General features: G+C 35.3%; 1 protein-coding gene across 2 annotated transcripts in view; it reads left to right on the plus strand.

Annotated features, from left to right (window-relative positions):
• The first annotated feature begins 432 nt into the window (after nucleotides 1–432).
• Nucleotides 433–13,216, plus strand: part of USP49 (ubiquitin specific peptidase 49) — a 35,252-nt gene continuing 22,468 nt past the window's right edge. For both annotated transcript variants that reach the window (XM_026676886.2, XM_026676888.2), the window contains exon 1: nucleotides 433–507. The gene's annotated coding sequence lies outside the window, so the exon portion shown is untranslated. The remainder of the gene's footprint in view (nucleotides 508–13,216) is intronic.

Here is a 13,216-nt window from a genome sequence, read left to right on the forward strand (position 1 = left end):
CTACATGTACACCCCGGCTCTGCTTTTGAGGAACGCTCTCGTCCAAAGCTTCGAGTTTGAAGAAGGGGATTCCGCCCATGCCACCAGTCAGCCATTGCGTTCCATAAAAAAGGAGCTCGAGTTCCTTTGAGCGAAGCCGTTAGAATCGTTTTGATTCTTGAAAAGAACGCGCATCCTCCGACGCGTCACTCGCATAAATCAGGGACCATTTCCCGCTTTTTCTCGTTACGTATATGACGTTAAGAAAGAAAGGGGAAAAAAAAAAAAAAGAATCGTCCTCAGAAAACTCTGGACGACTTTGGGGCGCAGACGACGTAAACAAGAGAGCTGAATAGTGAAAGCGTCACATGCCGAGGGTGGGACGGAAAAAATGTGTGGCGGGCGTGTTATCCAATGACAATGAGGGGCGGGGTGAAGTTGGCAGCCAATGGCAGGCGAGGGGGGCGTGTCGTGTACCGGTTGGGGTGTCTCGCGCTTGGTGACAGCTCGCGCGTGCTGATGATGGCGGTAAATAAAGGGGCCGGAGGGGGGGGGCGGGGGCTTTACCCCCTTGGGGTTTAGACCTTAAATAGGGGGAAGTAGGAGAGCCCTTCCTGAGTTAGAAGGGGCTCTTTTATGCGTGGTTCTAGCCGGTTGGGGAGACTACCCCCCAATTGTCGTGGAAGGTTTGAGGGGGCTCCACCCCTTTGAAGCTCAGATTCCACATTGGAGACGTGAAGGCTGTGCTCGTTTAAGCCCCACCTTCTGATTTGGAGGGAATCTCGCTCACGCGTTTGGGCAGGCCGGCAGAGGGGAAGAGGTCTTGACCCCCTAAAGAGTAGGGGTGGGTGGGGAAGAACCTTTCTTCTCTCAGCCCCTGCTTAAAGGGGACAAGGAAGGTTGTGCTCACCGAGAAGAGGGAAGCGCTGGCCCCTCTTAGAGGGAGCGGGGAAGAAGATAGGAGCCAACCCTCCCAAATGAAAAGGTGAATAGTTGTGACAGGATTTACCCGATCAAGCAAAGATATTGGCCAACAACTGACTTTTGAAGGTCTGAGATAGACTTTTTACTCTGCTTTGGTAAACACAGGCTGTGCTCTGGTGTACAGTGAGAGCTAGGAGTATATATAGTGAACCAATAGACTTCTGTGAGATTGCTTGAGGACTGGAGCAGGGGTGTGTGTGTAAACTAGTAGACATTAAACTTGCAGGATGCTGGAAGAAAGGCGCTTTAAGTGGATTAAGAACTAAACTAAGAACTGGGTAGGGGTAGCATAGTTGCTGAAAGCTAAAACAGTTAAGTGCATGTTCATAGTTGTTGCCATTTGTGGCTGGAGAGCAGCAAAAGAGTTGGAAGAAATAACTGTAGGCAAAGCAGCAATTGTTTTAATAAGTAGTATAATGTTGGAAGAGGTAGCATAGCTAGTGATGGAATAGTGATAGATAACAGGAAGACTTCATGCTGTTGTTGCTTAATCCTTTGTAAGTTAGAATCTTACATGGTCAATTTCAAGTAAGACATTTGTAACTTCCCCCCCCACAACATTACAACTTAAGCACCTTAACATTATTTTTAGAATGTATTTTGTGATTTGAAGTTTCATTGTTATTAGCATGTTGATATAAATAGCAAGATTTGGGGAGATCAAGTGATAGAAGTTATATGTCCCTAGGGTTGATGCAGTTGGGAATTCTTGGCCTTTAAACATGGATTGAGCTTTTGTAGCAATTCATTTTCCAATTCTGTTATATAGCAACTAGGCTGTTGAAATTATTACTGTATTAATACTGCATTTTCTTCTAAACTTACGTTCTGATGTAATTATGTTGATACAATGGTTCTTTAATATCTGCTATTTTTTATCACTGAAACATTTTAATATACAGGACAATGAAGTGTTTTTTTTAATGAACTAGTTACTTTGGTAGATGGGCGTGATCTTATAATGGTAAACTGCAACATAAGCAGAATCTCTAGCCACCTGCATATACTGGTATATTTCAGTTTACTGTTCTGTCTGTTTAAAAGTTTTAGAGTTCTTATTGTTTAAAAACGTATTGGCTCACTGATCTTTCAAAAGGAAGCAAAATTCTTTGCTTACTTCATGTTTTGCTTTTTTCTTTCCCATCCCCATTTTAATAGAAAATGAGGGGGAGCCAAGTCTTCACTCTTAAATAATATGTTGGTTAAAATATAGTATATAGAAAATAATAGCGAAGGTGTAAAATCAAACATCTTTGGTTCTTTTATGTTTTCTCCTAAGACTTTTGTGAAATCTGGTTCCCTTTTTTGATCACAATAAACCATTTCAGGTAGAAAAATGTTTCTTCTCTTTCTCACTTGTTAAAATTTAAAATAATATTAAATACTATTTAATATTTATTAGTTTATGAACTATTGTTTTAAATTTAAATTAGAAAAATGAGAATGCAATAATGGCGAATATCTGTAGCTAAGATGAGGGTGAAGGTTCGTTCTCTGAGCTTGTGGGTTGGTTTCTGAACTTTTTGTTACCAGGCTAGGTAACATCTTCAGTGAAGTTTATGGGATGTCATGTCAGTGTTTATAAACAGAAGAACACTGAACACTGACATCTCTTAAACTGCTCTGAAGATGTTACTTAACCTGGTAACAAAATGTTTGGAAAGCAACTTGCAAGCTCAGAGAATGAACCTTCAACCTCAAAAATGAGAATGTCATACCTCTCCACTTATGGAGGATATATAGAGTGAATGCTTAAAGTGCAGAATGTGGAAACACTATATTTCTAATAATACAATGTGCTTTTTAAATGTTAACTATCCATATTGATATACTTGATACTAATCATGAAAAAACATTGGTAATAATAGAGGCATAACAGATGTTCTTAAATATTTAAACAAATACTAATGGGTGATAGAATTCACATACAATTGCAAAAATAAGTTATACTCTTTTCAGTTTATTGCTTTTCAATTACGTTCTTTTAAAAATATGTTTTACTATTACAATATCAAATTTTGGCTGGCTTATACAATTAAAGTGATATAATGCAAAAGGAAGAATCAAAGCATAGAATATGGATTTTAAAAGTAGGGAAGTATGGGGCTTTCCAGATACTGGATTACTGTTCTATCATCCCAACTATTGGTCGTGATGTTGGACTTCAACATTATCTGGATGGATTTTATTCCTTTTCTAAATATACTTTTACGACTCAAAAGCACCGATGACTATTTCACTTTTTTATTCCTAGTTGGCTTTACTTACTAGACTTTTCTAATATAGAAATTCTAGAGGCTAGCATGGTTCTAAGTATCCATGAATAGTATATTTTAGAATTGGATTCACAGTAATGAAGTAATTGAAATATTGTAGAGAGAGAGTATTCTTTTCTTTCTAACAATCAAGATAGGTATTATTTGGCTAAGGATTTGCAATTCTGGAGAAAAGAGGTTTCCTCTGAGGGGCGATTGTATTAGGTACATTTTGCTGTAGATAACACCCATAGGAAAGTCTGTTCTGCTATTTTCATCATACCAGTTCATCCTGGCTGAATAATTCTGGTTTTAAGATGACATATGCATTCAAAATTATCCCTCTATGTATTTCCCAGTCTGACAAATGGTAGACAATACAAAAGCATCTATCTTTGTAATCATTTGTAGCAAAAAAAAAATATCTGCAATACAGAATTAATAAGAGTTATTTGTGTAGAATTACATTTTCAGTTTGGAATATAAAGTCACAATCTCCTCTTAGTTATTTTCTGTGATCCATTTACATTCAGCTTAATTGTAAATAGTATTTGGCTGTAAAGGCTGCTGATTACCTTCTTTCTTCCACTCCAGCCACTATGTCAACTGCTGAGATGTTGTTGTATTCCAAAGAGAGTTGATAGGCATGGAAATTAGTGGGGGCTGAAGAGAAGTACTGAAACTTGAATGTTATGTATTTGGGGACAAAAGGATGGGTGGGCAGTCAATGAAAGCAACAGGAAGGAGGCCCAGAATTAAAACCAGAAACTTTAGTAGAAGATTAATCAGAGAAAAATACTTAAAGTAAGCTTACTGAAGGAGTAGTGGATGATGTCTTTGTTTCTGATGCAATTAAAATGTAATTGCCATAATATACAGTATCCTGTAAGAAACTATAAGAAAAGTAAAGGATAGCATATTGTGGATGTGAAAGAGCACTATAGTGCTAAGAAATACTTCATTTCACATGATTTTTTTTATCCTTACCAGTATTCAGGGGTTAGCTGGATCTGCATTATCTCCAGAACTAAGTCCCAAAATACTGCTGCTACTGGTTCTTTTCACAAATGCTTCACTAGCATTCTTAAATATGCTCTTTTGTAGCAATTTTAAAAATAGATGTTGAAAATGCTAAGAGGGAAAAAAAGGATATGTTTAAGATACCATTCTCACATATACAAACAGCCCTTTTAAGCAGCTCATAAAAGGAAGATAACTTTAGGTACTCCATTATCACATGTTAGCTTTGCAACTTGGGTGCAGCCCCTCTACCTATCTAGACAGTAAATAGAAGCTAGGTACTGTAATAGTTAATGCTAGACTCTCTGGGGAAAAATACCCATAAAAGTCTGTAGAAGACAAGCACATAAGTTTATTCCTTCAATCCTCTTTCAATAGAAGTATTTCCAGTAATGTTTCATAACTTCCATCTGTAATGATTTTGAATACTTCTGTTTTAACAACTATGGAGTATATAACATTGTATGAGTATTGCTTAGGTTTCTTCAAGTTACTAAAAATTACATTAGAGCAAAGCATCTTTGTGAAATATTATTTAAATAAATGAAGAACTAATAATTTTGAAGGAACTGTTTCCACCTTGACTTAACTCTATTTATACTCGTAGTTATAGTTTGATTTGGATGATGTTTATATTGCATAAAAACTGTTTTATAGTAGTAGGATTTAAAAAGGAGATAACATTTTGATATATAGAAAGAGTTCAGATGAGAAAATCTTCATTACACCTTACCCTTTGCATGTTTAATTGTCAATCACTGAATTATTTAAGAAATAAATGTAATTTAAATTCAAATTTCAGTCTTTGAATGTAATAGACTATGGTTGAATTCATGGTATTTGCAAGTTTGGAAGTTCATTTATATTTGTTACCTTAGCATTTTTAAATGTTTATTCTTAATTGGCTGTGCAGTAAGTTATATGTAATGCTATCATTTGTGTGGATTTTAGTTACTGATAAAGCTTGTGCATAATTGACTCAGTCCTTTGTAAGCTAGTTGTGTGTGTGTGCACCCTCAAGAGCTGGTAATATAAAAGAAATTGCCACAGAAATTGCCTGAAAGAGTGAGATTCAGCAGTTACCAAATCTATTGTGTCAGGATAGCAGGCAGTGCTTAGTTTTATCTGGTGTATGTTATTCTCTTATTGAAAATTATACAAAATAAAGGTCCAGAATGAAAGTATATGTTAAGAACTGTTGCATATGACTGGAGATGAGGAGCTGGTGGGTACATCTGGAATTTGTGAACATACCAGGGGAACTCTCACAAAATGGATGTTGGGGAAGTCTTTTCTATTCACAAAATGGCTGTCATAATGCACCTATAGAACTAGGCTATAGAACACCCATTATAGGTAAATGGGTCAAAGACAAATTGGTCAGCTAGCTTTTCCGACTAATCCTTCCCAGATACTTCCTACTGTCTCAGGTTTTTGTTCCTTTTCTCTGGGCAAATGGACACATTTCCATACAAATACATGTGTGCAACCACTCTTTATGTTTCTGTTCTACAAATGCTTAGGAATCTTCTGTGGAGCCCAGAATCTCGTCCTTTTAAACAGATATTTATAAGAAGCTTTTGTCAGCTTTCAATTTAATTTTCATGCAGTGTTTACCCAGGCCAGATTTAAACTAGCTTTCCCCAAGGTTGATTGTTTATATGACCCATGTCGAAAGGCAGAATTTAGGATGCAATGTTAATGGTGATGCGAATTGTTATACTCAATATATTGATTGACCAATATTTGAGATGGGGAGGACCATAAATTTATATATATATATGTTTTCTTAAGTTTTCGCGGGTACTTACATGTATGGCATTCAGCTTTGTTCGGGTATTTTACCACGTCATTGTAGTTGTGCTTTTAAAGTTGTAGCAATGTTTCGGCACAATCTCATCTGCCATCATCAGGCTTCTGTATTGTATTCTGTACCAATTGTATTGCATTGTATTCTGTGCCAATACAGAAGCCTGATGATGGCAGATGAGATTCTGCCGAAACGTTGCTACAACTTTAAAAGCATAACTATAATGATGTGGGAAAATACCCAAACAAAGCTGAATACCATACATGTAAGTACCTGAGAAAACTTAAGAATGATATTTTTCTTGCTGAAAATAAGAAATGAATTGCCCAATTTATAGTTGGAATCAGTGAATGCAATCCCAATAAACTGGGAACATTGGGTTTTCATACAACGTACCAGTAGTCTTATTATTAAGTTCTAGCTATTACTTTGAACTATATAATCATCTAGACTAGGTTAGATACTACCTGTAAACATTAGTTCTTCTGATTCAATGCAGAGGGTTTATTTTAATTCTAAATTCTGCATGAATTTTATTTCCACTAGAAATTAGTGTATTTATCTTGAATGCTATTTGGGTATGTAACTTTCAAAGATCAATGTATATTGTTAATTTAGATTGTAAAATATATTTTAAAATGACATTTTTCTGTAAACTGTTAAACTATTGTTTAATTATTTTTCCCCTAGCAGCTGACTACAAATAAAATTAAAATTTCAGGCCTATAAACACTTGTCCTTGATTAGCAAGCTGTCTATGTAATTCCTGCATGCTCTTTCCCTCCTCTACCTCTTGAACTCATTGTAATTAATGTTAACTGTTGTGAGAGGTAGAGACTTAAACACTTTTGAAAAAGACCCGTAATATTGTGAACAATATTGGAATGCTTTATGTATCATAAAGCTTATGAGAATGCTTATGTGAAACAGATTGTTTTTATGAGCAGCCCTGTAAATGTAAATTATTCATTCAGAAAACTAAATTTTATATTAGCACGTGTGTGTGTGCGTATGAGATCCCTTGTAATAAATATGAATGCCAATTATTATATATTATTGTAGTTTAATCCTCCCATCTCATATATTTCTATAGTCACGCTTATAAAGAAATATACGGTAAATATGGGAAAATTCTGTCTTTTATTGCATCTAATATTCTCCCCATTTATTAAAATGTTGGACTAGGACTAGGAGGACCCATACGCAACTGGTCCTCAGCCATTGAACTCACTACATCACTTTAGGTCAGTTATTCCCTCTCAGCTCAATATCATTTTTCACTGGGTTGTGAGAAAAAATGGGAAGGGAGAGTGTGATATACATTGTTTGAGCTCTTGGAAGGAAAGCAGGATGTAAAATCGGATTGCAATTTTTTATAGTTCTATTTCTATGTTTTTAAAAGTGACCTATAAATAGAAAATACATAAATGAAGTTATTTTTAATATTGAGATAGACAAGAACAAGGAAAATTTGTGTGTGTGCCAAGATGTTAAGGCTTAGGACCAGAGCTGATAAAAAATGTCTAACTTACAGTTTCTGCTTGGTTTCAGCAGTGTAGATGTCTTTAAGTCATTTTCTGGGTGAGAGCACTTCCACACAAGGTCTTTCCTCCACCCCAGGACCAGCTTCAGATCTTACACTGTTGCCTGCATTCACCAGCTGAGCTGGCTTATTTCTGGTTCAGTGGTGGTATATCCAAAATTGCACCAAAAGAAGTAATCTTTTTTGCTTTGCAGAGTTTGTGGGTGGGCTGTTTTTGCATTGGTGGGACTTATTTGGCTTCTGGGCTTCAGCTGATGTATGTTTCTGTTCACAGGATCTTAATAGAGAAAGGTGTCTTGATAGTTTCCAAGTCTCACTAAAGATGCATTCAGATTGTGTGTGTATGTGATTCAACAAATGCATATTGTTTTACTGGTTTCACCTTAAAATGCAACTCACATGAGCAGTTTTGACTGTGTAAATACTTGCAAATGTTATGTCAAACAGGGATTTTCAAACTTTTAGGTGGTGAAGCCTGTTAATTTTTTTTTAAAGTCTTACAATCTCCTATTAATAGGCAAAGCTCTAATGAATGAAAGGGTTTGGGTTTGTTTTTTTGTTTTTTGCTTTTAATCTTTTGTGGAACTCCATTAGGTTCTCCTAGAATTTTAGGATGCCAGGATTAGGACTGAACATTTTAAAAGCACTACCTTAAGGTACAGTAGCCCAGGCAAAAGAAGCACAAGTTTTGTCCGTATTCCATTTCTCTTATATATCCAACGTGCAAAATCCCAGGATACATCTTGATGTTTTATTCTAGCAAATTTTTGAGGATGGGATGGGAGATAGCAATTATTTTTCTTTTCATTAGAGTTGGGTAAGAGGTAAAGGGTTCTAAATTGCTTCAATCTTTCTTTCCTTTAAGAGTCCTGCTCTTGATGTTTGTCTGAAGGTATATTGTTTCTTCTCTCCCTTTCTCCTTTTGTATTTCCATCTTTGCAGCAACATTGCAACCATTATAGTAGTTGTAAAATTTGTAGTACATTCAGTAGAAGTCTTCTCAGTACAACAAAGTAAAGGAATAACAGTTTGGCAGCTGTTATTATTTTTGGACAAATAATAGGAAGGGTTAGAATCCAGAAGAGTGGTTTTTGCACTCTCCTTTTCTCTAGCTGGAGGAACAGCACTGATTGACTCATGATGTTATCTCCTTGTTCTCTTTATTTTGGGGTCAGCAAAATTGAAGGCAATCACAGACTGGCTTCAAGCTTTTTGGTGAGAAATCGGTAACATTGTGCTTGTACTTGATTGTTAAAATTTATAATTAAATACTTACATTAGGAATGGTATAAGCCCGTGATGGCGAACCTATGGCAGATATGCAAAGGTGGATCTGCTGTGCTTAACTTGTAAATGCACCTTATGTTCTGTAAGAATTATTTAGGCTATAAATACACAGATAATCCTTGACTTACAACCATTTGTTTACAATGGTGCTGAAAAAATGAAAAAGATTTCAGTTTGTTTTTCAATTGAACTGTACAGCTTATGTTATATTAAAGGTAGAAAAAAATCTGAAGTGATTTATCTTTTTCTGATCCCCCCCCCCCCATCTCAATAGCCTGGCATTGTAACAGGAGCGTGTAGGCTTTTTATATCCATTATAGAGTTTGTAATTTACCATATTCATCATAATGTCTTTGGTCAGCTAGACGATAGTGCTTCAAGAAAGGGGGAATATGTATACATCTCTTCTTTCCTCAGGCATTTGCTCCCCAGGTTCCATTTCAATGGAAAAATTAACATTCAGAAACACTAAATTCTTGAGCATTGAGAGGGGAAATGCTTCATTAGAATTTAGAAGTACCACATTGCTGTATGCTCAGGTAACCTGATAAGCTGTTGATTTGAGTTGCAAAGCATATCACTGAGAAATATCTACTTTCTGAAATCTGTTTTTATCAGTGAAGACATTCCTCAGTAAATATGTATAGGGCTGCAGCCTTAACGTAGATAATTACTGATAGCTAGAATTACTCCAACTAATCTTTCTTCCTAGTCCTTCCAGCACTAAAACTTCTAGAGAGTTGAGGCTCTTTCTAAGCAATAGGAGTTATGGCAGATGGGGTTCAGTAAATATGGAATATTGACCAAAATTATATAAAGGATCAATGTGCAAATAGAAATCTTTGTATACAACTATCTATTATTAAAAATCTCAAATTTGCTTACAAATAAAATGCAATATGCAAAAAATATTTTATTGTTTATGCTTCAACTCTTAGTGATCACATAGAATTGCTCTATGACAATCTGTCTTTTAGTATTACAACAACAATGTTACATTCATCATCACAATGATGAAATCATTTCAAGGCCACATGACTTTTTGAGACTCTGGGAACCTTGCAAATTAAAAAAACAACAATACATACAGTATAAGAAAACTATGGTCAGTCAAAAGAACAGAACAGCAGATCACTCATAAGCTTATAAATCATCTTACCCCATAGCCTGGAGAATAGCCAAGTCTTCAACAATTTTGAAAATGTCATAATGATGGGAGTCAGATGAATTTCTGAAGGGCCATTAATATAAAGCAAGAAAAATGAAATATTTAATTATTAATATAAGGCAAAGTAAAATGAAATCTAAACCATATGTACAATTTTCAAACAAAACATTTGGGTAAAAATATAGGCCCAGTTTAAAAAATAAAAGTTCAACAGCTGCCTAAAAGATTCTGATGGTGTTCACATACGTTTTTCACTTAGTTATGGCTAATTTCTTTTTTTTCTGTTGCAGTTCTCAATGTAACTCTGTTCAAAAGTAAGAATCCTCCTGGTATTTTTCTGGAGTATCTTTTCAATATATTCAGGGAGCTGCAGGAAGGAAGAGAAAAGGCACAAATGCCTTTCTGTCCTTGCAGCTTTTAAATAGGTCTCAAGTACCTTTCCCAATGTATAATAATGTGATAGGTAATTAAGACTGAAAGAGGTTGGTCATCTTTCAGTATAGAATAACTTCTCTGCTAATATGCCTATTTACCTAAGCGCTGGGAAGCACTGGCCCATGTACATCCTGTCCCTGCTTGAATTAGCTAATCCTCTGTTGCCTGTCCAAAATATAAAACCTGCTGGTTCTACTAGAAACATCAATTTTGGTGGGGTTTTCCTTCTGTTCTTCTTGACCATGTGGGAATTGACCACTGGAATAGATTGCGTGTTGATTAACATCTTTTTTTTTAAAAGACTCTACAGCAGAACTAAACAGAACGATATATTTTCCATCCTTGTACCCGAGCAAGATTTGAAGAGGGAATATACAATACATTAGGAATTTATAATAGGGATGTGATGTAAAAGCAGTAGATAGTTTTCTGAGAGTTAAAGCTCTATAGCACCATAGCAAGCATATCGCTATAGCAATCTTATAAGAGCCTTGATGGGAAAATGGTTAGAATGCAGTATTACAGGCTAACTCTGCCAACTGCCAGCAGTTTGATCCTCAAGATTGACTCCACATTCCATCCTTCCATGGTTGGTAAAATGAGGATCCATATTGTGGGGCAATATACTGACTCTGTAAACCACTTTACAGAAATGGCTGTAAAGCACTATGAAACCGTATATAAGTTTAAGTGTTATTGCTCTTATCAGACAGCTTCTTCCTATTGTAAAATTGAAATGCTATTCACCCACTCTTGAAGTCACTGAATAACAATTCCAGCATAAAATTTGCAGAATCTATTGCTGATCCCCATCCTGTCTCTGTTGCATTTATTTCTGGTCATCTCTGGTCATTTCTCTGCTTAATACACCTTGACACTTTGCTTACATTTATCAGAAAAGGGATTTTTAAAAAACAAATATGCAGTTCTTAAGCCTTTCTCCCTTGTAAGCTAGGGACAAGTTAAAGGCAGCAGCATGTGAACAAATCATTTTTTTTTAAATGGACATTTTACTACCACAGTTAAAAACAAATAGGGATAGGTCAGAGGATCCATTTGGATATGTTTTAATGTTCTTTTTCTCTTTCTTTTAATTCAGTGAGAAATATTGCAGGTGAATATATTTCTGAAGTTCTTGATTTTGCTTTGAGAGGGATATGTTATGGATAAGGAGATGATAAAAAATTACTGTTACAGTGCACTTGCAAAAATCCTGTGTTATTTTGACCCTCTTACTATTTTATTTATTTATTACCAGGCTTCTTTAACAGCTCATCTCACTCTGGCAGCTTACAAGCATAGTAGCAATTAAACCATGTCACAGTATAAAAATATCAAATATAAGTAACAACAAAAATAAAAAGATAAGATAAAGATAAAACCTGCAGATAGTGGAGGAACAACCATCATTTAGCCTCATACAGCCACTTTGCAGGCTCACCATGGGATCCCCAGTGTTGATGGAAGAACTGTGTTTTCAAAGGTGTACCATCCCATTACACACCACACCACCTTTTAGGTAATAAAACAGATTATCATATGAAGGTAAGTTCTCTTTAATTAGAGATCTTTAAACAGAGTACATGGTCAGTGATGTCAGTGATATACTAAATCATGCACCAAACAGGAGATTGGAGTAGAGAATATCTAGTATCCCTTCTAACTCTGTGATTTTGTGATGTAAAAGACAAATGTGTTGTGCATACATTTCTGCAGAGGGTACTATAATATTTTGTGAGAATATTCAGAGCCTTTTTGCATGCAGAGTCTTAGAAGATTTGCACTATATCCTAAGCCTGCCTATCTCCTCACTTATAAAGTTGACAAATGCAGTGCTAGTAACATTTTTATCTCTCCTTGGTCCTTATAAGGTCTATCATTTTAAATTATATAAATGCATCATTTCTGATTGATTAAAATGATTGTCTTATTTAAACAAATTGAACAACTAGGAAAGGAGGGATTGTGATGTCACATGTGATAGCCAATGAACATTTTACAAACAGATGTCTATTGAAACTGGTAGAACCAATTTTCTCAAAGCTCAACCTTAGAGAAAGGAATAGGTATGTTTGTGAAACATGATTTATTTCTAAAATAATGTTTCCAGTACTGATTATTTGTATATAATTCTTAATATTTATGACTTATTGGATGAAATGTTTTCTAATCAGGACCATCAATTTAGAATTTTAAGATTACTTATTATGCTCATTGTCACTCTAAATGTTATATTTTCACAAACTTAAATTATGAGAAATACATGAACAATTATTTTGTTGGTTTTTTTTCCTGTCAGTCTTGTTATTTGTAGAGTTATACATAGTGTGAGAAATCAGTTATTTAATTTCAGGCCAATTTCTCCTATATTGTGCCTTTTTAATATTGGAATTGGCATTGTTAACTCTTCGTACACTGTGTAGTCAAAAACAAAGCAACTGCTGACTGATACTAAAAGTAAAAATTAGCCTCCCTCAGGCTTTCCAAACAGTTATATCAGATTGTTCATTGTTCAGTCTCAAGTAAATTACAGTAAGTTCTGACACTGTTCATTCTTCTTGATGTATTGAAACATTTCTGAAACTCATCCTGAATTAAAATGGACCAGCTACAGTCCAATTTGAGGATATTAATACCCTTTAATTTAAATGTTTTAGCTGAAAAACAAAGTGACTTGGAAAAGAATTTCTAAAATACAACCCCCCCCCCCCCCCGGCCACAAACATACACACACA

Source organism: Notechis scutatus, chromosome 3, assembly GCF_049901735.1.
Source record: "Notechis scutatus isolate UNSWTSFEM ecotype Mainland chromosome 3, rNotScu1.2, whole genome shotgun sequence".
Taxonomy (NCBI): Eukaryota; Metazoa; Chordata; class Lepidosauria; order Squamata; family Elapidae; genus Notechis; species Notechis scutatus.